We start from the raw sequence: 26432 nt of genomic DNA, 5'->3' as shown, positions 1-26432 counted from the left end.
CTTAAGGAGAAGTAACAGAACTTAGAGATGTGGGCGGTGAGAGACAAGGAGACATCGAGGATGACTCCCAGATTCCTGGCTTGGACAACTGGAAAAAGTCTTGGGAAGCAATTAGGATGGTTTGGAAATACCTTCCCCACACCATCCTACTCGAGGATAGAGACAAAGCAGCTATTCTTCTGCGTCCCATACAGCTCTTGTTGACCTAAAATCTCAGTTATTGTGCAACTGACCCAGAAGTCTCATGCACAGCCCTGAGACTTACAGGAAATTCAGGATAAGAAGGAGCTTTGGGACAAGAAGGAGACAGGCATTTTTTACACTAGATACTTCCTAAGCGGTGATGTACTCTCTCTTATTTAATCTCACAAGAATCATGAGGGAGGGAGGTGGGTATCATGCCCGTTTCCTAACTGCAAAATTGGGGATAACGTAATGAGCCACAGGTGGCCACGGCCGCAAAGCAGCAGAGCCAGGCTTTAAACCCAGATGTGTTTGACTCTAAAGGACGGCTCTTCCCATCAGACTGCTTCCCTAATGAACACTGGTTTCCTCCTGATGGGATATTTCGTCACATCTACTGCCACACCTGGATTCCGTCTTCACTCAGCGTTGGAGAAGGAGGCAGACCGAGGGAAGGGCTGTACCCACTCAGGACTCAAAGGGGCCCCTGAAGGCTGCTTCCAGGAGCGAAGACTGCAAGAGACCTGCTTAATCCTTTGTAACTCGTCCCCAAACTGATTATACTTGCAAAAACTCTAAAGCCAGAGGACCTATGTAATTATCTTTGTGAGCATCAAGGCCAGGGGAAGCCACAGAGACAGGGTCCCAATCAACAGCCGGTTTAGGGAAAGAAAGAGTGTTGGGAGATGAAACTCAAGAGAAAGGCAGCTATGGGAAGGACACCACAGGGAAGAAAGGAACACAGGATGAGTTCCCAGGGCCTCCCTCCAAAAGAGAGGGAGTGCACAGTGAGCTTGTCTAAACCGTAGAAGGGCTGGACCTGTGTGGCCCCTCCATGGAAGCTGCCCCCCAACCCTCGGGTCAGAGACACACTGGAGCTGAAGTCTTAAGAGAAACCCCAGTGCCAACTCGAGCTCTTTCTTCAAGAGCAAGGTTTACATTTTGATGTGAATCTTGACTTATCTTCTGCAAAGGCCTAATCCTTCTGAGTCACGTAGTAATCTATCCATTTTGCTTTATAATCTTCTACTGTTGTTATTTCTGCATGTATTTTATCCCACCCCCCTTCTAGATTGGAAATTCTTGAAGGATCCTAGTTTCACTCGATCTATATTTTCTCCATTTTCTTTTATGCAGTAGGCACACGAGTGGAGTTTAGGACTTGTCATTCATTGGACTGCTGTCAGAGATCTGAATGTTCATTTCTCTGCTGGCTTCTTTATTCGCTGACACTGGCAGAGAAAGGACACAAGAGGGCGCTCCTTCCCCTCCTATATGAGTCCAGGGAGCTGCACCTTTTCTGCCCGTTTAGGGGTCTCTTAAAAATTCAGACCTGACTGACGTCGGTGAAACATATTTTTTACTACTATTGGGGAATTTTGAATATTTATACTAGCACCCTTAGGGAAATATTTATGCAGCTCAGGTCTTTGATTCCAATCAAATCAATCAAACAAATAATCGTAGTCAGTTTTTGAAGAACTTACAGTCTAAAGAAGAAACATGTATTTTAAAAAGTAACCAACCAGTTTACCCCCATTAGCATGGCTGTTATAGAAAACACAAAATAACAAATGTTGGGAAGGATGCAGAGAAATTTGAAACTTTGTACATTGCTGGTGGGAATATAAATTGGCAGCTGTTATGGAAAACAGTATGGAGATTCCTTAAAAAACTAAACATAGAATTATTACATGATCCGGCAATTCCACTTCTGGGTATAGACCCAAAAGAGTTGAAAGCAGGGATTCGAAGAGATGTTTGTACACCCATGTTCCTAGCATTATTATTTACGATAGCCAAAAGGTGGGAACAACCCAAGTGTCCACTGACAGACGAATGGATAGCTAAATGTAGTATATACATTGGAACATGTATATACGTGTTCATACAACGTACATGGTGGAATGTATGTACGTACAATGTATATGTATGTAATACAAGTACATACAATAGACTAATATTCAGCCTTAAAAAGGAAGGAATTTCTGACACATGCTACAACATGGATGAAGCTTGAGGATATTAGGCTAAGTAAAATAAGCCAGACACAAAAGGACAAATACAGTATGATTTCCCTACCTGGAGCAGTCAAATTCAAAGAGAGGGAAAGTAGAACAGAGATTGCCAGAGGCTGTGGAGAGGGGAAAATTGGGAGTTAGTGTTTAGTGGGTACGGAGTTTCAGTTTGGGAAAATGGACGGTGGTGATGGTTGCACAACAGTGTGAATGTACTTAATGCCACTGAACTGCACACTTAAAAATGGTTAAGATAATGAATTTTGTTATGTGTTTTTTACCACAATAAAGAAGAGAATAAAGAGAGAAAAAAGCAACCAAAATGTGTAGTTATCAGTACTAAAATAGAGGCAAGCAGTGAGGATGGAGCAGTTTTTTCTACCTGGGGGAAGAGGTTAGGAAAAATTAGAATCAGGGATAACAGTGTTGTGGGTCCTGAAAGATGTGTAGTGAATAAAGCGGGCTATGCTCTTGGGTTCTTCTTGATGCCATAAATTATAGTCCTTATGCTGAGTAGTCTCTTGGACATCCTATTCTCTCCCCAAGCTTATTCTGGAATTCTGGGATAGTCTTTTTTTCTATATTTTGTCTATTTCCCATATTTTAGGTTCTCTATTTTTTATCAGAATGCAGATTTTTTTTTTTTTTAAGATTGGCACCTGAGCTAACATCTGTTGCCAATCTTTTTTTTCTTCTTCTTCTCCCCAAAGCCCCCAGGTACCTAGCTGTATATGCTAGTTGTAGGTCCTCCGTTGTGCTATGTGGGACGCCACCTCAGCATGGCCTGATGAGTGGTGCCATGTCCGCACCCAGGATCAGAACCGACGAAACACTGGGCCCCCGAAGTGGAGCAGGCGAACCTAACCACTCAGCCACGGGGCCAGCCCCCAAGATTTTTTAATAGTACTTGACAGATTACAGCGCCCTTTCTCCTACACTATTAACACATTTGAACTTTTAAACAATCTCATGAAACAAACATGAGAGATACTACTATCAGCAATTACAGATGAAGATTCCAAGATTCAGAGATGTTAAGGGACCTGGCCAAAGTGATCCAGTTATTGTAGACCCAGGGCAGGAATTAGATCTGTATGTCCTTTCCCCAGTGTTGATTCTAAATACCACATGGCCTCCTCCCATCCTCTCTGCATCTACCCTGGGGTTAACTATTGTCAGAAGCCTCACTTTGACTATGGGCTTTCCTCCTATGGCTTTTAAATCAGAAGCTTCACCCTCTCCTCTCACTTTGCATTTCTGCCCTTCATCCTATGCATCTCACACCCATAACTACTCTTAAGATCCCAGCTAAGAAATATTCCAAATTCTTCCTGGTTATGCTCATATTTCTAAAGTAGAAATTAATCACCTTGTTAAGCCCTAATTTTGGCAGCATCAAAAAAAATGTTTGAGAGCTAACCGTGATGGTCTGTTGGTTGAAGTTTGGCACTCTCACTGCTTCCACAGCCTGGGTTCACTTCCCGGTCAGGGAACCACACCACCTGTCTCTCAGTAGCCATGCTGTGGTGGTGGCTCACATAGAAGAAGTAGGACTCACATCTAGGATATACAACCATGCACTGGGGCTTCAGGAAGGAAAAAAAATGTTTGCACAAATAAAGTATTTAGGAGATGTATCTTTTTTACCCACATTCATAGCAGCATTATTCACAATAGTCAAAAGGTGGAAGCAACCCAAGGGTCTATTGGTGGATGAATGGGTAAATAAATATGGTATATACATATTGGAATATTACTCAGCCTTAAAAACAAAGGAAATTCTGACACAAAGTAGAATGTGGATGAACCTTGAGGACACCATGCTAAGTGAAATATGCCAGACACAAAAGGACAAATACCGTATGATTCCACTTGTATAAGGTAAGTACAATAGTCAAATTCACGGAGACAGAAAATAGAATGGCGGTTGCTAGGGGCACCCATTATTTAATAGGTACAGAATTTCAGTTTGGGAAGATGAAAAAGTTCCAGAGATTAATGGTGTTAATTGTTGCACAACAATGCGAATCTACTTAATTCTACCAAATCATACACTGAAAGATGGAAGAATAAAAAGAAGAGGGGGAGTGATGTATCTGTAAGCCTCGTTTCAGATACAGCCTCATCTCTTACCAAGGTGCCTTAGAGTAGTGAAGCCCTCATGGCTGTGCATCGCCCCGGCTGTAAGGGAGAGAGAAGGCTGAGGTTTCCAACAAAATGGCCCCTGCTAAAGCTATTGTCCCCATCCACCTGGGCTCCTGGTTCCATCCCTTGGCATCCTAGCACTGAGCTTTCTCAATTAAACCTCTTGCAGGTGCCATACATTCTCCACCCACACTTTACAACTCATCTCAAAAATGTCATCATTTGACCCAGCCTTGTTCCTCTCCTTCATTTCACTAAGCACTTTCCCGTGAGTGACACGCGTGTCTTTCTTCTGTTCTTCAGTATCTACTTTCCTTAGGTCAGGAAACCTGATCTCAGACTTAACCTCGTAGCAATTGCATTCTCATGATATCTTAGTCCCTTCGGGCTGTTAAAACAAATTATCATAGACTGGGTGGCTTATAAACAACAGAAATTTATTTCTCACAGTTCTGGAGACAGGGAAGTCCAAGATCAAGTTGCTGGCAGATTTGACGTCTGTGAGGACCCTCTGCCTGGTTCACAGACGGCAGTGTGCTCCCTGTGTCCTCGTGTAGTAGAAGGAGTGAGGGAGCCCTCTGGGGTCTCTTTTATAAGGGCACTAATCCCCTTAATGGCGGCTCCACTCTCATAACTTAATCACCTCCCAAAGACCGCACCTAATAATACCATCACCATGGGGGTTAGGATTTCAACATGAATTCTGGGGGGACACAAACATTCAGACACAGCACCTGGGTTACCAGGACCCTCCTAATTGCCAAATCAAATAAGCTTTTCTCAATCTTTATCCTACTTGACCTCTCTGTGGTATTTGATATAGATGAGTATTCTTTTCTTTTCAGAAGTCTGTCCCCATCTTGGCGACTGCTGCTGATGCCCGCCTTCTCCTCCAGCTACTATCTTATTTTACTCCTACATACTACTGACTTCTCCAACTCGGATTCTTCTCCCTGTCTCTTACCTGTCGTCTTTCCCCAGAATGTGTAGCAACTCTCTGCTTACTCTCCTGATGCTCTTGCGTCCTCGCCTGAGGGGTCATCAGCCCTGTCTGCTTTACCAGATTCCAAGGATGACTCCCAAATCTCCACCCCAGTGCTGACCATCCTCCCTCATTCAGTGCCACTCTTCTGCCCTCCTTACAGGGCATTTGCACTTTATTCTGCCATTACCTCAAACTCAGCAGCCAAGGATGTTTACTTTATTTCTCAAACATAGAATGGGGGGAGAAGAATCTTAGGCACTTCTGGCAGAGCTGCCCCACTCTGCTTCACGGTCGTGGGTGGGCCCTTTAACTTCTGTGAGTCTCAGTTTCCTAATTTGTGAAGACATTTACATCACAAAAACCTTATCCATGAGGAACAAGAAGAAATATCTGAGTGTGTGTGTGTGTGTGTGTGTGTGTATACCGTAAGGAAAAAATGCACAGGCACCAAGGAGTGTAGGAGCAGGGAACGAGAGGCCGTGCCTCCTCACGAGGGCGCCGACGTTCAGATACTACACTTGATCTTAGCCAAAAGGCCGAGAAGCGATCAGAAGAGGAATCTAAGGCGGTAACAGATGTTCTACAAGAGCAGTGAGCTGTCAGGGTGTCTGCTCCCGCCTGCCGGAGGGGAAGCCCATGGAATTCCTAGACCTGGGTATTCTACCCCTCTTTGTAGAGTAGACTCCCTTCCTCATTGGTGCTCAAAGAACTAGGAACTCAGATATACTCTGGGAAAGGTGCAATTATAACACAGGTGGATAGATATAATCTTATTTTAATAAATACTATCAATACTTTCAATTTTCTCTCATGGTGGTTCTCAACCCCAGTACACCTGAGGGCAATGACTCTCGCGTTAGTATCAGTGACTCTCTGTGGGGATAATTCTGGGGAATGCATAAAAATCGGGGTGGGTGCTATGATACCGAACTCAGGAGAGCATGCCCCCTGAGTTGAGAATCACAGCTCTATTGCAAGGCAGTTTTATGGGAAAGCCCAAATAAATAAATACTCTCCTGTTGATATCATTGAAATACCGAATTACTGACTTTTCATGAGCACCTATCCATTTGGTAAGCAGTGTATTTAACAAGGATACCATCCTTTTGTACTCAATAAAAAAATTGTTTCTTTTCCAGACCCTGTACAGGGTTCTAAAGACAAGACAGGATCCCTGCAAGCAAGGAAACTACAGTGCAGCAGGAAAGGAGATCTTATAGACAAGAAACTATTGGAGAACCTTTAAGCTCTAGTCTGCATTTTAAAGATGTCAAGCATAGTTGTAGTTCAAAGAACAAAGTCAGTATGGGCTGGGGTGATTAAAGAGCCACTGTGAAGGTGAACTTGACCCAAGTCCCTAGGGGAGGGCAAGGCTTGGATAGACAGAGAGGAGCCAGAGGGCAGAGGTAGGAAAGAGTTTGCTACCAGGAGCGGAGTATAGGCTTGACCTGCACCCTGTGAGGGCGAGCAGGAAGGGCAGATGGAGAGGGAGGGCTGAGGGCAGGCAACACCTGAACTAGATGCAGTAAGGAGACTTTGAGGGCTCTTGCGTAGAGAAATGATATGACAAAGAAGCATTTCCAGAAGATTAGTGAGCACAGGCTGGATCTGAGTGGTAAAAAACTATAAATAGGTAAATTGACTACTGCAGCAATCATTCAGGGATAAAATGATGAAAGACTGGATTAGGGACAGTGGCCCTAATAATTAAAAGAAATGGATGGATTAAAATGATAGGCCTTTTTCAACACCCACAAGTTAATCAATGTGATACACCACATTAACAAAATGAAGGATAAAAATCATATGATCATCTCAATAGATGCAGAAAAAGCATTTAACAAAATTCAACATCCATTTATGATAAAAACTCTCAACAAACTGAATATGGAGGGGCTGCACTTCAACATAATAAGGGCTACATATGACAAGCCCACAGTTAACATCATACCCAACACCGAAAAGCTAAAAGCTTTTCCTCTAGGATCAGAAAGAAGACAAGTATGCCTACTCCTGCCAATTTATCTAGCACACTACTGGAAGTCCTAGCCAGAGCCAAAGGCAAGAAAAAGAAATAAAAGCATCTAAGTCACAAAGGAAGAAGTAAAACTGTCTCTATTTGCAGATGATATGACATTATATAGAGAAAACCCTAAAGATTCCATCAAAAAACTGTTAGAACTAATCAATGAATTCAGTAAAGTTGTAGGATGTAAAATCAATACATAAAAATCAGCTGTGTTTCTATACACTAACGATGAACTATCAGAAAGGGAAATTAAGAAAACAACCCCATTTACAATTGCATCCTAAAGAATAAAATACCTAGGAATAATTTAACAGAAGGTAACAGATTTGTACACTGAAAACTATAGAGCATTGATAAAAGAAATTGAAGACACAAATAAATGGAAAGATACTCTGTGCTTATGGATTGGAAGAATTGTTAAAATGTCCATATTACCCAAAGCAATCTACAGATTCAATGCAATCTCTATCAAAATTCTAATGGCATTTTTCACAGAAATAGAACTAACAACACTAAAGTATATATAGAACCACAAAAGACCCCAAATAACCAAAGCAGTCCTGAGAAAAAACAAAGCAGGAAGGTCATGCTTCCTGATTTCAAACTATTTTACAAAGCTATAGTAATCAAAACTGTATGGTATTGGCATAGACCAATGGAACAGAATAGAGAGCCCAGAAATAAACCCATGCATATATGGTCAATTAATTTAAGACAGAAGGGCCAAGAATATACAATGGGGAAAGGATAGTCTCTTCAAAAAATGGTGCTGGGGAAACTGGACAGCTACATGAAAAAGAAGGAAACTGGACCCTTATCTTACACCATACACAAAAATCAACTCAAAATGGATTAAAGACTTGAATGTAAGACCTGAAACCATAAAACACCTAGAAGAAAAGATAGGGAGTAAGCTCCTTGACACTGGTCTTGGGAATCATATTTTGGACTTGGCACCAAAAGCAAAGGCAACAAAAGCAAAAATAAATAAGAGGGGCTGCATCAAACTACAAAGTTTCTGCACAACAAAGGAAACCATCAACAAAATGAAAAAGTAGGGGTTGGCCTCGTGGCCGAGTGGTTAAGTTCACGTGCTCCACTTCAGTGGCCCAGGGTTTCGCTGGTTCAGATCCTGGGCGAGGACATGGCACCGCTCATCAGGCCACGCTGAGGTGGTGTCTCACATGCCACAACTAGAAGGACCCACAACTAAAATATACAACTATGTACTGGAGGGACTTGGGGAGAAAAAGCAGAAGAAAAAAAAAAAAGAAGATTGGCAACAGTTGTTAGCTCAGGTGCCAATCTTTAAAAAAAAAAAAAAAGAAAAAGTAACCTACAGAATGGACAAAATAATTGCAAATCATATATCTGATAAGGGGTTAATATCCAAAATATGTAAGGAACTCATACAACTCAAGGGCAAAAATAACCCTGATTTTTAATTGGGCAGAAGAACTGAAGAGACATTTTTCCAAAGAAGACATACAAATGGCCAACAGGTACATGAAAAGGAGCACAACATCTCTAACCATTAGGGAAATGCAGATCAAAACCACGATGAGATATCACCTCATATCTGTCAGGATAACTGTCATCAAAAGACAAGTGATGACAAGTGTTGTTGAGAATCTGGAGAAAAGGGAACCCTTATACACGGTTGGCAGGAATGTAAATTGGTGCAGACACTAAGGAAAACAGTATGGAGGCTCCTCAAAAAACTAAAACTAGAACTACCACATGATCCAGCAATCTGGGTATATATCCAAAGGAAATGAAACAGTGATATCTGCACTCCCACGTTCATTGCAGCATCATTCACAATAGCCAAGACATGGACACAAAGTGCGCATCAACAGATGAGTGGATAAGAAGATATGGTGTATACGTACATGGAATATTATTCAGCCATGAGAAGGAAGGAAATCCTGACATTTGTGACCACATGGATGGACCTTGGGGGCATTATGCTAAGTGAAACAAGGCAAGAAAGAAAGACAAATACTGATAGTATCACTTACTTGTGGAATCTAAAAAAAGACTGTCAAACTCAGAAACAGAGAGTAGAAAAGTGGTTGCCAGGGACTTAGGAGTGGAGGAAATAGGGAGAGGCTGGTCAAAGAGCACAAACTCTCAGTTATAGGGTGAAGAAGGTCCTAGGATCTAATGTAAGACGTGGCGACTCTAGTTGATAACAGTGTGCTGGAAGATTGAAACCTGCTAAGAGAGTAGAACTTAAATATTCTCACCAAAACAAACAAACAAACAAATCTCTGCATTTTAAAAAGATTCCCAGGTGTTTGCCCTTTGATGTTTGAAGAACAATCTGTTCTTTCCCGTGCACTTTCCACGGTAATCTAGCGAGTTAGAAAGAATGATCATAATGATTTTAGAAGTTTTCCCCAAGAAGAGAGTTGACCTGGTCCTTTAAGGCTGAATGGGGTTTGTATGGACAGACGAGAGCCAGGACAGAGTTCCAGGGACATGGAATGGTTTACGCAAAGCAAGAAAAAAGTGAACAGAGATTAGACAACTTTGTCTGAAGTCAAGGATTCATGAAGGGGAGTAGTACTGATAAGGGTGGAAAAACCCTGAATAAGAGGCCAAAGTATTTCTTGGGGAGTGCAGTGTTTTCTCCAACTTGCTCATGATAAAATTTTTATATATTTCATTCCATCATGCAAAAGAGAAACAATTTTTAAGAAAGACAATGACTATACAATTGACACGCATTATAAAAATCACAACTACCAGCACATGTGCCCCTGAGAAAACCAAGCTGTTGAAGTAAATATGATCTGTTGCTGCCAGATCTTTATTATTTATCGGCTGCTTGTACAGTTTGTCATCTGCTAATCTAGCAGATAAAAGTTTGGACCCTTACCACCGTGGAAAAACAAGCATAGGGGGAAACCCTTAAAAGTTGAGGAAATTCTATCCATTAAATTTTCTTTTCTCTATGAGTTGGGGAAAAGGTCATGGTTATTTGATGTGAGGGCAGACCACCTTGGTGCAGCTCATAGGACATCCGACTTCCCAGGGGATATGGATTAAGCCCCTCTGGGGACCGTGGGAAGCAAGGCCCCGAAAGGATAAACGTGTGCTTTCAGGCAGATTACTCTGGTAACTGTCTACAGGATGGGTGGCTGCAGGCAGCAGCCAAAGACAGGAAGACCAGTCAGGAGACTGCAGCTAACCAGCAGTAATCCAGACTCGAGAGGGAGTAACAGGACCTCGTGTTTATATAGTACTTTATGTTGTGCAAATTCTTTTCACAGACATTCCTTAAAATGATTATGTGGTGCAGGAAGTGTCATCAAAAAAAAAAAAAAAAACCGAGGTGGAAGTTTAGAAGGAGGCTATGTGAGAGACATTTAAAAAAAATAATGGACAGGACTTAGTGAGTGGTGGGGTGGCGGGGACAGGGGTGAGAGGCAAGAGAGAGGAATCAAAGACGATGTCAGAGTGTTGGAACTTGGGCAACTGGTAGAACGTTGCTGCTACTGACAGAAGCCTTAGCAAAAGCTCATTTGGATGGGGTTTTGTAACGGTAAATTTTCTTTTATTTTGAAATAATTTCAAACTTACAGAAAAGGTATACTGAAAGAATAGTACAAAACTACTACCATATTCTCTTAAGTCCAGAGATTCATTTGGGTTTCGCCTGTCGTCTCAATAGCATCCTTTATAGCAAAAGGATCCAACACGGGATCACGCATCACACCCAAATGTCATGTCTTTCAAATCTCCCTCTTTCTAGAGAAGTTCCTCAACTTTCCTTTACTTCATGGCCTTGATCTTTTTGAATATTACAGGACATTTTGCAGGTTGTCCCTCAGTTTGGGTTTGTCCACTGTTTCCTCCTGATTAGACCCAGGTTATGCAGCTTTGACTGGAACATCATAGAAGTGACTGTGTTCTCACTGTGTCTTCAGATGGCACACAGTGTCGATTCATCTCATTACTGTGCCGTTACCATTCATAATTTGACTAAGATGGTATCTGCCAGTTTTCTCCATGGTAAAGTTACTCCCTGCTCCATATATAATTACTCAACTATTTTGTAAGCATGTACTTTGAAAGGGTGTTGGCAAGTGGCTTCATGGCAGAATTGTCCCTGGAGTTGTACTGGGACCTGTGCTTAGAAGGGTCCCAGGTTTGGTTTACTTTTTGTTCAGTTCCCACAAAGAAGGAAGGAAGGAAGGAAAGAAGGGAGGCAGGGACGGACAAACAGGCATACAGTCAACTTTTGACTTGTTATATTTGAGTTGCCAGGACACCTAAGAGTTAGAAATGCAAGACTAGGGTTTGGGAGGGAAATTTGGGCTGGAGATAAAGGCTGAGGTGTTATGTGCACAGAGGTGGTGATTGGGGACAATCTCTCCAAGGGAGTGAGAAAGAAATACAGGACCTAAACTGAGGACCTAACCTTCTGGAACATACGTAGAAGCAGTATAGAAGGAGAAAGGGAAGCCAGCCAAGGACTGAAAGGAATGCACCAGAGAGTGAGGGAAATCCAACAGTGCAGCGTTACAGAAACCAAAGGAAAAGGGGGCTTTATAAGGAAAAGAGTAGTCGGACATGTCAGTGCTCCAAAGAAGTTAAAGGAGATGACTGACCAAGAAAAGATCCCTGGTTCTAATAACCAGCCACAAAGAAGAGATTATTCTTTTGTTCTTTTATGCATTCAACAAACATTGGTGGATGGGGGTTAAGGCACAGACTTGAGGATAGAAAGGGTGCAGACAAGGCCAGCTTCCTGGGTGTAGCTCCTTTGTAGGCACACGGGGTCCTGCGCTTGGAAGAATCCCAGGCTTGGTTTAACGCTCCTGAAATTCTTAATTTTTCAGCAAGATGTCCTGCATTCTTATTTTGCACTGGATCCTGCCAATTATGAAGTTGGTCCTGGGTGACGGAGCAAGCGTAAACTATTCCTTCCTTTGGGAATATTTGCTGGTGACACTGAGAGGGCAGTATCTTGTCCCAGTGGCAAACCGGAGGTGAAATTTAATTTAGCCTTGGGCGTGTGTGTTGGCAGAGGGTAGTGGATGGTGGGAGGAGATTACCCAAGCTGGCGAGGGAGGGTGAATTTACCGAGGGAGGAAAGCGGGGTTCAAGGCCTTTGGCGCGTCCGCCTCAGCCGTGGAAAGGCAGCGGGACAGAAGGAAAGCAGAGGGAGAAAAACAGCCAAGGCACTGGGGCGGGGCCAGGCTGCGGCCAGGCCGGGCGCCCACAGAGCCCTCGCCGGGCGCCTAGCACTGCGCGTGCGCGGACGCTCGGGCGCGTGGAGGGCGCGGGGGGCCGCCGCCGAGGCGCGCGGGGAGGCGGCACGGGCCTCTGGGCGTCCGCGCCGACGCCAGGGTGCGATTCCCACCCGCCGGCCGCGCGAGCAGCGGAGCGGGCCCTGCGTCGGGCTGCGGGCCCAGACCGCGGCCGCCTCCTGCCCCCTCGGCGCCCACGCAGGGCTGGCGCCCGAGAGAGCGGGCCCTCCGCCCTCCGCCGCAGGCCGGGCGCCCAGCGCTGGCGCGGGGAGGCCGCCGTGGGCCCGGGCACGTCCGCGCCGCCGCCCGGCCCGCGCCCGCGGGCTGAGCTGGCGGGGAGGGGCCTCGCGCCGCCTCCCCGGCCCAGGCGCTTCCGCCGGCCGCGGTCAGGCTCGGCGCTGCGCCCCGGGAGGGGATGGAGCCCGGGCCGCGGCCGCGCGTGGCCTCCCGCTCCGGGGCGGGGTGGGCGCACAGGCCGCCTGTCCGGTAATCGCCCCTCGGCGGACAGCCCAGCCGAACGGGCTCCGCGCTCGCGGTGGGGAGAGGACGCGAGACACCGCCCTCCCCCGTCCCCTCGGCCTGTCGAGTCTTCCTTCCAGCAGCCCCGCGCTCCTCTCCGTGCCCCTAGGGCCCTGCTGGCCTGCAGAACTTTCAGAGGGGGCCTGGAGGAAATTAACCTGATTCAAAGAATTGGGAAGGAAACGGCAGATTTGAGGTCGGTTTCAACCTCCGCCTGCTACCATGTAATCGAAGTAATATGTGCTTACTGAAGAAACTGGCTAATGCATAAAAGTGTAAATAATCAGACAAGAACAACACAAAAAGCACCCATTAATTCCGCTGCCCACAAGCAAACACTTTACGGATGGGGTTATTTCTTTACATTTTGCTATATATTTTTTTCTTTACGTAATGGGTAATTCCGTGCAAATTATTTAGTATCTTTTTGTGCTTAACATCTTATAAACGTTTCCCGTTTTCCAGAACACATATTTTAAATCATTCTATAGTAACATAACTTTTGTATAGCTGTACCAAATGTAACCATTTTAACTTTTTTAAAGGATACAATTTTTTTTTTTGAGGAAGATTAGCCCTGAGCTAACATCTACCGCCAATCCTCCTCTTTTTTGCTGAGGAAGACCAGCCCTGAGCTAACATCCGTTCCCATCTTCCTCTACTTTATATGTGGGACGCCTACCACAGCATGGCTTGCCAAACATGCCATGTCCACACCCAGGATCCAAACTGGTGAACCCTGGGCCGCCGAAATGGACTGTGCACATTTAACCGCTGTGCCACTGGGCTGGCTCCATACAAATATTTTTAAAGTTTTGATTAATATTAAATTATTCTCTGTAAAGACTAGATTAATACTTTTTTTCCTGAGGAAGATCGTCCCTGAGCTAACATCTGTGCCAGTCTGCCTCTATTTGATGTGTGGGTTGCTGTCACAGCATGCATTTTGACAGAGGAGTGGTGTAGGTCCACGCGTGGGAACTGAACCCCAGCTGTTGGAGCAGAGTGCCCCAGACTTAACCACTAAGCCAGAGTCTGACCCCAACACTGTACTAATTTATATTTCCATTTGCACTGAAAGAATGGCCAGTCTTACTACACCTATGAATATTGATCAAAGAAAGACACTGGACCTTGAATAGGTAAGTCTCTCTCTCCTTCTAGGCACCAAACCTCTGTTCTAACTTCCTCCTTTCATTGAAAATGTAAAGAAAGGGGCTGGCCCCGTGGCCGAGTGGTTAAGTTCGCGCGCTCTGCTGCAAGTCGCCCAGTGTTTCATTGGATCGAATCCTGGGTGTGGACGTGGCACTGCTCATCAAACCACGCTGAGGCAGTGTCCCACATGTCACAACTAGAAGGACCTACAACGAAGAATATACAACTATGTACCAGGGGGCTTTGGGGAGAAAAAGGAAAAAAATAAAATCTTTAAAAAAAATGTAAAGAAAAATTCAGACCTTTTTGACTCAGACTTTCAGACTATTGGAGACTTTGGTCACTTCTTGTTTTTCAGTCTTCCTGTCATTTTCTATTTCCCTAAAACTTGCCTCTCTTCTAGAACCCTGCCCTCCCCTGCCTCCAGGTGAGGCTCCTTCACCATTTCCTCAGGAGCCTCAGCCTGCTAATACAGGAAGTGGCTCCCCTGGGATCAGGCTGGTAAGAAGTCCAAGCTTGGGTGTTAAGCAATTATTCTCATTAAGAGTCCCCTAGAGAAACAGCGTAAGTGCCCATCAGTGGATGAATGGATAAAGAGGATGTGGCATAATGGAGTATTATTCAGCCATGAGAAAGAGGGAAATCCTGCCATTTGCAACAATATGGATGGACCTTGAGGACATTATGCTAAATAAGCTAAGTCAGAGAAAGAGAAATACTGTGTGGTATATATATCACATGATATCAGTCATATATATCAGGTCAGGTATATATATCATATATCAGGTATCATATGTACATATATCATATACATCATGTGGACCCCCAAAAACGCTGAACTGGTGAAAACAGAGAGTAGAGTGGTGGTTCCCAGGGGGTGAGGGAATGGGAGAGATGTCGTTTGAGGGGACAAACTTGCAGCTAGTGGATAACTAAGTCCTGGCGATCTAAGGCACAGTATAGTGCTTACAGACAACAACACAGTATTATAGACAGCAAACTTGCCGAGAGACTAGATCTTAATTATTCCCACCACAAAAAAGACATGATAATTTTGTGACATGATAGAGGTGCTAGCTAACGCTACAGTGGCAATCATATTGCAATATATAAATGTATCAAATCTACATGATGTACACTTTCACACAATCTTATGTGTCAAATACATTTCAATTTTTAAACAAAGGTCCAATATAGCTGGGACCTTAGAGAATAAACAAATTAGAAAGAAAAGAAGCAACATTCTTCATACAAATGACCTCACTCTCAGCCTCATCCCACAAAAAACTAAAATTTAAATGGACAAGTACTATGATAAGGGTAAATGCAAAATGCTGAGAGAGAGACGGCAAGAGAGGAAAAAAGAATTCCCTGGAAAACCGAGTGCCTCTCCACGCAGAACTCGTTGGCAAGTCATGGTCCTGGAAGATTTATTCCCCAAGTCTCAGTGACTGAAGGGACTCTGAGTGCCTTTCTGGAGTTTCAGCACTGCATTATAAGAATAAATAATACAGGCATACCTCAGAGATATTGTGGATTCAGTGCCAGACCACCACAACAAAGCAAATATCACAATAAAGCGAGTCTCATGAACTTTTTGTTTCCCCATGCATATAAAAGTTATGTTTACACTATAAGTAGTCCATTAAGTGTGCAATAGCATTGTCTAAAAAACCAATGCACATACCTTAATTAAAAAATACTTTATTGCAGGGGCCAGCTCCATAATGCAGCGGTTAAGTTTGCGTGCTCTGCTTTGGCGGTCCATGGTTGGTGGGTGCCGATCCTGGATGTGGACCTACCCACCACTTATCAAGCCATGCTGTGGCAGGTGTCCCACATATAAAATAGAGGAAGATGGGCGTGGATGTTAGCTCAGGGCCAATCTTCCTCAGCAAAAAGAAGATTGGCGGCAGATGTTAGCTCAGGGCTGATCTTCCTCAAAATAAAATAAAATAAAATAAAATAAAATAACTTTATTGCAGGGGGGCCGGCCCAGTGACTGAGCAGTTAAGTTTGCACACTCCTCTTTGGCGGCCCCAGATTCATGGGTTCAGGTGCTGGGTGTGGACCTATACCCAGCTCATCAACCATGCTGTGGCAACATCCCACATACAAAACAGAGGAAGATCGGCACAGATGTTAGCTCAGGGCCAATCTTCCTCAACAACAACAACAAAAAAGCCCCACAAAACTTTATTTCAAAAAAATGCTAACCATCATCTGAACCTTCAGTGAGTCATAATCTTTTTGCGGGTGCAGGGTCTTGCCTTCAATTTGCAAAAACCACAGTATCTGTGAAGCACAGTAAGGTGAAGCACAATAAAACGAGGTATGTTGGTAATAGCCTGTTGAGCACCAGCTTGCACTCTGAGTGTTAGGTCATAAGCACTCTGTGAAGAAGGCACTATTATGGCCCTCATTTTATAGATGAGGAAACTGAAGCTCAGAGTGGTTTGTCTGATTCCTTGACACTCTGTGACTAATAGCATGTGTGGCTTGCTTTCTCTTTTCCCCGTGTGTACCTGTGGAGAGAGTGAATCTGAATAAGAGCTGGACTTTTCCTTATATTTTAAACCCTTGTGTATTGTATCGACCCAATCATAGCACAGCACTGATGGGATCACAACTTATAGCAGCAGCAACCAGGTTTCATGGTTCCTTCCGTTTGGCTGCAGATGTGTCATCACATGGGTTTACCATATTCTATCCATTAAGCCGTGGGCTTCCCCAGCCCTGTAAACTCAGCTCACTCCTGCTGCTGCACCTACGGCCTCCTGTTTGCCCTGATCTTTGAAGTCAATTACAATCACGTGTTTGCCTTGTGTCTCCCATGTGGGCCACTGGCTTTGTGTTGTTTTTGAAGACCGCTTTAACCGTTCTCTCCAGAGTGGGCTTGTTCACGTCTTCTTTCAGGTTTCCTGAAGACTATTAACCATTCTCTTAGTGTCATTAAACACGACATGATTGAATTTTCAAGCTAGAAGGGACCTTATCCATTGTCTAGTCATCATTTCACAGAGGATGTGCTCTGGTCACTCTGCTGGTTGAGTCACCAAGCCGGGATACAGGTGTCCAGCGCCCTTTCCTGCAGCCTCTGGTCACTGGCTGTTTCCTTGGCTCTAGGTTCTCCTGAGCTAGCATGGCCAGTGAGAGCAGGTAACCCCCACTCCCCCTGATGGAGCAAAGGCCTCTGTCCTTCGGCTGCTGGGGTTGGTTGCTCAGCCAATTCTGAATTCTTGAACAATGTGGATTTTGCCTATGTTAATTCTGCAGTATGTCCTGATAGACTGTCTTTTTTATGGGTCTGCATTGGCTAAGCATCTGACCCTTGGTAGTGTGACAGGGAGAAGAGCAGGTACAAAGGAGGACCTTTCAAAAATCCGACTATATCGGCAAAAGGAAGGAGGCTCCCTCGTCCCGGCCCGAGGCTAAAGCTTCCTTAGCACTGGCAAGGGCTTTGTTTTATTTAGTTTTTCAAATGATTTAAAATTTATGTTAAAACATTACCACAGACAGACAATCTTTACAATTCATTGTCAGGGTTTGTTTTCTTTTAGTAGTATTGTTTGCGTTGTATTTTTATGCAATGTACATATTGTTTTAATTCTGCAGTTTGCTCTCCTCACTTTTTGTAAAGTATAACACATATACAGAGAGAGGCAAATATCAAAAGTGTGCAGTTTGATGAATTTTCCCAAACTGAAAACACCCAGTTACTTGTATTCCAATGAAGAAAGAACATTTCCATCACGCCAAAAGCCCCCCTGTATAGAGATTTCTGTTGTTTTTTCTTCCCTCTTTCCAGAAATTTGCCTGATGTGAAAATGAATTTTTATTTGATTTAAAGATGGCACATTCCCCAGCTTCCTAGCAGGCAGAATGTGTACAATAGAGGAAACATTTCTTTCCTTCCCACTCTTACGAGACCAACTTAAAATCAAGTGCATTAAAAACTATGGCTTCTTAGGAGAAAGCTTAAGGACAGATGCACAGATTCATACACATTTAGAGCTGGAAGAGACTTTGGAAAGAGGAGCTTATGGTCAAGGGATTGTATCTCTCAATCGGCTGATCTGGAACTGGAGCCCAGGCCTCCCAACCACCATTATTCCTCGCTTTGTTAATATTATGTAAATAGCTACGCCGAGAGTGGAGAGGTACCAGGAAGAGAGACTTCAGGAAGATTTCCTGTGGACACCTGAGTAATAACACTGGGGCAGACTGTGAATGAGGGTACAGGTGGTTCCCTTCTTCCATCCTACTGGAGAGAACTCTGCTGCCCTCTGTTTGCTTCCTGAAACAGTCTCTAACAGTCCCTAACCCCATGCTTCCCAAACTGTATGCTGAGGCACCCCAGGGTACTGCAGAAAATTCACAGGGCCACCTTGGGATGTGTCAAATTTCTGAAGGAAACACAGCATTACCTGACATCTGCCACAAGCTGCATGAACTATTAGTTAAAGGAAATCCACAGTTTCCACATTAGATTGCATTACATTCCTTTTGATGACATCCTGTCTTTATGGAATTGATTTTTTGGTGGATGCTGTGGTAAAAAGAAAATTGATGGGGAAAAGAAAATGAAGATGGTTGTGTGCAATCTGATTCCAAGGCCTGAGAAGTTGTACATTGTTCCGCAGGTGCACAACTTCCATTAGAGAGTAATTGTAGTTATTTAAGAATAAAATAAAAATAGTTTCTTTCAGTTTTGTGTATTATTTTTGCAAACAACCACTAAATTGTTAGGACATACATATTTATTAAATTGTTTGGAACTAACTACTTGATAAATGGACCCATTCAGTATTTCTTTCGGCCTAGGGTCTCCGTGAACCTGTGCCTTAGGCGTAAGGCACAGTGAGATCAGGTTCTTCAAGTTGCTTTAACGTCTCTAATACTATGTGTCGACCGGATGTTCAGTGGGTAGACCAGAATCTAGGATGATTTTATTCAGAACAGGAAACTAAGTCTCAGAAAGGAACCAGAGGGAGGTCATCCAGTGGGGACACATCCAGGTTTTATGGGGCCTGAATCATACAATTATTGAAGCCCTCTTTAAGGACAATAATGCACAACTGGGGATTCAAAATGGGTAGACTGTTTGCCAGGGCCTACGAAAATGAGGGGTCCTGAAGCTTACCAGTGAGGAAGTGTTGGAAATGGAATTCAAACTCAACTTTGTCTGCTTCTAAAGACACAAAATGGAAATTTCCTTTTCTTCAAGATAAGCATATAAACCAGGAATGTGAAAGCATTCCTAGAAGTGTGAGCCTCGCTGGGTCACCTCTACACCTGACCCTCCGTAAGAAGGAACCTGACCGCGGGAACACAATTCCTGGATCTTCTCATTGGACAGTTGTGACAGGGGACTGGAGAGGGCCTTGGTGTCAAAGCTGATTTTGAATTCTGGCTCCACCACTTCCCAGCTCTGTGATCTGGGAAAGGTACTTACCATCTCTGGGTGTTACCGGAGCACTAATACCCACACTTCCCCAGCCTGTGGGGATTAAATGAGCTAACACAGATGAAAGTGCCTGGTCTACAGCAAGCACACACACTCTGCTAATCTCCCTCTACTTCCTCTGCTCCCACACAGAGAGCAAGTGTATTTGGAGACAAAATAAATATAGGCCAGCTGATTGGTAGAGTTTCCTTCATGTGTGGGTAAATTAAGTAAACGCACTTATATGGCAAGCAACTGTCTACAAAAGATGCAAATCAGACCAAGTCGGCAGATATTTGCCTGGTGTCTTGTCTTGGTTCAGCGCCTAGCTCAGTCTATTTTCAGGGGTTCTCCATTATCCGCAGACCAAGGTTGAAACTCCTTATCCTGGTATTTGAAACTTCAAATACCCCAAATCTGGCCTCAACTTAATCTTCTAATACTTTCTGCCACTATGATCCAACCCAAACCTCTCTTCTAACCTGACTGGTTTCCTCATTGACCCTTAAATATCCACCACGGCCTCAGCGGAAAGCCACTTTCCCTGCCAGGAATTCTCTCTCCTTTCCACAGTTCTGATGCCTACCCACCCTTCTGGACCAGTTCAAGTGCCCTCTTGCAGGGAGCATTTTCTGACCCATCCCAGCCCCTGGGGATTCAGGTCCTCCAGACCCCTCCCACTCCTCCCATATGTATCATGCGGTCAGGCCTTATTTTGTTTTACAGCTTTCAGGGAGTTTATTTTTCCTTCCAGTCGCATTGTAAGTTCACCGCAGTGTCATGGAAATAACATCAGACTGAAAGCAGCGACTTGGCTTCTGTTTCTAACTAGCTGTTTAACCTGGGCAAATATCTTCCTTTAACTCGGAAGTGAGGGGGTTGGATAGGGAAACTCTAAGATTGCTTTTCTTAAAATTAAGACCCTCTCCACAAGGCCCAACTCAGGAATATGCACATATAATTTCATTTAAAACACATGTGTTGATCACTTATTCCACAGCACTGAGCGAGGTGCTCAAGGATGAACCAAGGCAAACAAAACACAGGGCTTGCTGTCAAGGAACTGACAACGGGGGCTAGATGTGTGCAGTCCCTGTGGAATTTACTGAATGACCCGTCAGGAGCTAAAAGGTCAGGAACTGGTGCAGTATCTGTCTGCTGGTCTGTCTAGTAGTTGCCTTTGTCTCCCTACTTCACTGTTTGGCCCCTGGGGTGACTCCATTCTCTGAATCCCCTTTCCCCCTATTCCAGCACCCCATCACGCACACCTCACAAGGGCAGAGCTCAGAAGTCCCCTGCCTCTGTCCTAACTCTGCCTCACATCCTGTTCCCCTGGGCTTAGAAGTCAGCTGTGCTGCTCTCAACCAGGGATGCCTCAGTCAGCCTGGCGACTCTGCCCTCTGCCTTTCCATTCACTATCTGCGGGAACCTGCAGTCAGTCCTGCAGAGCTGAGCCTGGCCTGATAGATTAATCTGGCTGCAATATATAGTGGGCGGCATCAGGGAAGAGGGACAAAACATTAAGAAACCCAGCGCAGTGGCTAGCACAGAGTGACTTCTTTGATGGCTTTATTATATGGCAGTGCTGTCCTGAACACTTACTTATATTGTCAATTAATTCTCACGACATCTAGAAGTAGTTACTATCATTATCCTCGATTTACAAATGAGGAACCCAAGGCAGAGAGAAGTCAAATGACTTGCCCAAGATACCTACTAGGCGGAGGAGCCAGAACTGGAATTCAGGCAGTTGGCTCCATGTCCACCCTCCCAACCTCTAGATGAGCCCACCTGTTGCAGTAAGGTTTTCTTTGCTGCCAGCTATAATCTGTTTCCTGGAGCTACCTTGAGACAGACAGAAGGTTAATGAGCAGACACACTTTCCCTGGGGGGGAAGATCTGGGAGGTGTACCTAGATAACCAAGACTGGAGCTACCGGTTTCAGGGTAGTCAGTCTGATCCTGAACTGCAGGAAGGGATCCGGGTAGAGGGAATGCCCTGGGAAGAGGAGGTCTGAATCCTGGTCTTGGTTCTGATCTAGGAAGTCTTTTCACCCTTCTGAACCCCAAGTTTCCCCACCTTAAAACTATCAGAAAGGGAAAGGAGTTGGACTAGGGGAGCTCGCCGCGTCCCTAAACACTTGGGTTTCGGAGAGGCAATGGGGAGTTGTGGGAAGACCGTACAATATCGCTGTGTGCCAGCAAGGGGACGTCTCTGGGGGTGGAGGCCAGAAGGCGGCGTGTTTATGCAGCAGGGGACTGGGGAATATGGAGAGTGGACCCGGGCAGGAAACTTAAGGAAGGAGGCTCTGCCGACTGGGGACTGGGCGGAGAGGAGCAGCAACACCGGCAGAGTCGTGCGGAGGCCCAGCGCGGCGCTCGCGGGCGAAGGGCCAGCGCGGGGCCCCAGTCGCCCGGAGAAGGCGGCGGCGGCAGCGCGGGCGGGAGTGAGGAAGGCGAGGCCGGGCCCGCCCTCCCCGTGGAGGCCGCCGGCGGCTCTGCCCGCGCAGGCCCCGCCCACAACACGAGTCACGTGTGCGCCACGCACCCTCCCCCGGCGCAGAGCGGGGGCGCGGCGGGCGGGAGCGGGGCCGCGGCGAGAGGCGCGGGGGCGGGCGGGGGGCCGGGGTCGGGGCCGGAACGCTGCCAGGCGGGCGGACGCCGGGGGAGGGCGCGGGGCGGGGCCTGCGCGGGGGCGGGGCCTGTTGCTGGGGCCGGCGCAGGAAACGGGGCGCAGGGGCCGGTCCTACTGGCTGCCTGTTTGGGCTGCTTGTTTACTCCCGGCGGGGGAGCTTTAACCCGAGGGGCGGGAGGGAGAGAGGGAAAACGCGGAGCTGCAGCGCCGGGCCGCTGGAGCAGGAGTGGGCGGCGGAGGGGCCCGGGCCGCTTCGATCCTGGAAGGGTCCGGCTAGAGACGGCCTGGACAGTTTCTGTTTTGTTCTTTTGGCGTGCGTGTTTTTAAATTTCCTAGCCTGGTCGTTGCTCCCTCCTCCTCCCGCCTCCACCCTGCTGAGACACACAGACACACACACACATACAGCCCACGCGCGCGGGCATACACGCTCACACTGGTGGAGGGTTCTCGGCCGCAATCCTTCCGGCCCTGAAATGCCTTAATCCTAGAATAGGCTCCTCAGAGGATAGGGCTGTGCCTACGTGCTCATGGGGATCCCTGCCTTGTGAGGTGGATGTCTGTGTACGTGTTGTCCCTGAGTGGGTCTCTGCCACTTTTCTTAATCCAGGAAATGATTCAACTGCAATATCGTCATATATTTTGCATGCCTGCGTGTGGCGACAGTTACACAAATAAGTTAATTTTAGTTTATATTCTAGGTACTCCAGTCTCTTGAACTTCATTTTCCAGTTTGTATGGTAGATGAAAGAGCTTTTCGTAAAATGTAAAGTGCTCCATAAATGTATTCGCATGAAAACAGGACACCGGGCACTGTTGCAATGCCTTCCTCACTAAGTCAGGTTTTCATTATCTGGAAAATCTCCTAGTACCCTACAGAGATACTGTAACATATAATTTAATATGGTACTAGTAACTACCATGTAAGCATTTTATACACGGACTTGAGGCTCAAAAAGACAAAGTGGATTGTCAGAAATCACCCAGGTGGTAAAAGAGAACAGGAACCCAAGTCCTTTGACTCCTGCACAGTGTCCTTCCCGCCCCTTTGTGTAGTGGACTGTAATTTTCTCTGTCCAGCATTTAGTCCTTTGGGACATCAGTCTTCCATTCTCTGTGGTTTTATTTAGGATCAAAACCATAGTATCCCATCCCTCTGGCAACAGTGGTGCAAAGGGTGGGCATTTTACCCAGGCAGAATCAATTAGTCTTTCCTTGGAACTAATATATGAAAACCAAAAGAGAAAATTTTGTTTTCTGCTGTTGTTGCTAAATTGAGATGTCATAGTTGGTAGCTGCCAGCAACAGTCTTCCCAAGTGTATGAAGGAAGCTCTTTTTTTCCTTTGAGAGGGAGAAGCTCTTTTGAAGCAGGAAAGAATGGGACTCATAAGAAGGGGCAAACAAGAGATTTAGAGTACAAACCCTGACAACTTAGTTTAAACGTGGGGGCGCTGCTGTGTCTGTGACCAGTACAAACTCCTGGATTTCTCAGTTAAGTGAGCCAACAAATTCATTTTTTTGCTTAAGCTAGCATGAATTGAGTTCCTGTCACTTGTCTCCAAAAAGAGGCCTGACTAATAAGTTTGGCACTGTATTATTTATTTATCCTTCAGAAAATAATGGAAGTTGGGTGCTGGCCACAACTATCACTTCTTAAGTACTCTAGTTCCTATGAGTCATACCAAGTGTGAGTCTCATGGGTGTGGGTAGACAGAAGAAAATATAATTCTTCCTCAATATAATTGTATGATAAACAGGACACAATTCGACAAATGCAAATTAGATGTTGGATAGATAGCATTTAACCTTGGGAATCATGAAGAGGATAAGATTGAGATTTTTGAGATAAGATTATTAGGAGGTTTTTAGTGAAATGATAAAGAAAGATGGACCAATAAGAACTACTCTATCAGTTGGTTAGAGCTGAAGGATGGGAAGGTGAGCAGTTAGTTTTAAAGAAGCAATTGGAAGAATAGGACTTTGAACTTCAAGGAGGAAGGGCGCTTGAAATCACAGAATCTTAGAGACAGATGGAGTCCTGACAGATCATTCTTCTTCGGCCTGAACAGTACTGGTGATGCATAGGTCACTAAGCAAAAGGTGGTCCAAGGAGAACAGGGAGGGATGGTCCTTTACATCCTTCAGCAGCTGTTTTGAGAGTCTGGGGATAAAACTGTAGAGGCCCTGTGTGTGTTCTTTGGGAACTTACCAGAGAGACTGGAACTGGTCTGATACTGTTGTCATGAGAAGAAAAAAAGAAAAAATTAAATTTTAAATGTATGCAATAGTAATCCCTTCCCACTCCCTGACTTCCACGGGAGGAGTCCTGCCTGGCTCAGTCAGCTGCTAGGCCTTTGACGAAGTTAAGAGACAGAAGTTGGGAGCAGGCTTATTTCTCTGTGTGAGGAAGGAGGAGAGAGAGGAAGGGGTAGTGAGGAAGCAAGGAGAACAACATGGAGGACAGTGGAAGAGAGAAGGAGGAGAAAGAGAGAGAAACAGCTGTTGGTGGGAGGTGAGATTTTGGGGACAGAAATTTGAAAAGAGGATTTTGGAAATTTTGTTGTATGTGGTGAGATGAAATTTCTCCTTGGCTTCCTTCTAAGGAGAATGTCAACAAAGACTTACATTATTTGAAGGCATTTTTGAATTGAATTTGTTTTTCTTCTGGCTGTGTCACCCAGATTTCACAGGTTTGCCATCAGCATTTCGCAACCCCTCCAGCCGACTGAAGGTGCTATAGCATCTCACCCTGTGCACCTTTTCCCAATACATAGAGGATATCAGAGTGGCAGTGACTTCCATTTATCAAGCGGCGGATTAGCATGTTGGCAGTGGAGCCAGTGGATGCTAAGTCCATGATAGTAATGATTTCCCAGCCATTTTGGCTCTTAGTGTTCATGTTAAAGAATCCTGGCAGGTTGTTGGCTAATGAATTTCAAAGATTCTCTTTCAAGTCATTAGTTTGGATGCGGGGGGTGGGGGGGGGGGACCATGAGGGAAGAAGAGAAATATCAGAGGAATAACAACCTGAAATGGTCTGAGAGTGAAGAGAAATCTAGTTACTATATATGACAGATCTTCACTCCCACATTTGGGTGCCAGATGACTGAAAACCCAGTTGCTAGCCTTTTCTCTTGCCTTCGGAAATCATTTCAAGCTTGTCAGGGGTGATCTGAGAGGCAGTGAATTATACTGTCAGATGGAGAAGGTTGGGATTTGGTGATTCAACAGTTTATAAGTGAGAAGATTGTGAGACTGGCCATGTCTAAAACAAGTATTGGAAAGTCAGAGTGCTCCCAGGTGGATGATGCAAAAGGGTAACTGAACAGGATTTTATTAATTCACGTGATTTCTACTCTAATGTATTATAAGGATTAGTAAGGCAAGATGTGGCCTAAAGCTGGATGAATTGTAGGTTAAGAGAATCAGTGTGGTGACTGGATATATTATAAAGGTAAGATTATGGGTTTAATGGGCAAGTATTTGATTGACTTTCTCCAGAAAACCAAAGATCAGGAGGGCCCATTCTTCTCACTTAAATTAATTTAGGCAGGTCTATGAAAAGAGGAGAAATTTTTGTCACTAAAGGATTTAAACTTGGAGAAATTAAATTTGAAGGAGAATATAAATTTCAGACCTTGCTATCTATGCTGAAATGCAAGAAGGAATTCAAGAATTCAAGAATTCAATTTGTATCAATCCCCCTTTGTTACAAACTGGTCTTGTGAAGCTGAATATCCCACTGGGTAGTGATGGAGCCCAACCTATGATGTATGTAAGAAGCTGTGTTGACTGCAAATACAATAAGATGTCTGTACAACATCTTATTGTCATTGTTGGTACAAATAGGGAACAGTGCCTGCTATTCAATTCAGAAGAGCCAGAAATTGTCATAAAATGATTGGCAGCATTTAAAATGCCTTTAGAAACAGGTTTTTATATTTGAAGTTTTGTCTGATGGGCTTCTGGGTTTATGGACTTTAAAAAAATCTTTTCATTTCGTTTGTCAAGAAGTGGTTCAGTTGATCAACCCCTGAGCCTGGGCAACGGTTAGTACAT

The 26432-nt window shown here is 44.9% G+C and overlaps 1 pseudogene; it reads right to left on the bottom strand.

Annotated features, from left to right (window-relative positions):
* Positions 1-5780: 5780 nt before the first annotated feature.
* LOC139082146 (U2 spliceosomal RNA) lies at positions 5781-5879 on the bottom strand (annotated as a pseudogene).
* Between the last annotated feature and the right edge of the window lie 20553 nt (positions 5880-26432).

The sequence above is a fragment of the Equus przewalskii genome, chromosome 2, assembly GCF_037783145.1.
Source record: "Equus przewalskii isolate Varuska chromosome 2, EquPr2, whole genome shotgun sequence".
Lineage (NCBI taxonomy): Eukaryota > Metazoa > Chordata > Mammalia > Perissodactyla > Equidae > Equus > Equus przewalskii.
Note: the sequence above shows the minus strand (reverse complement) of the source record. Positions and strands in the feature narration are given on the sequence as shown.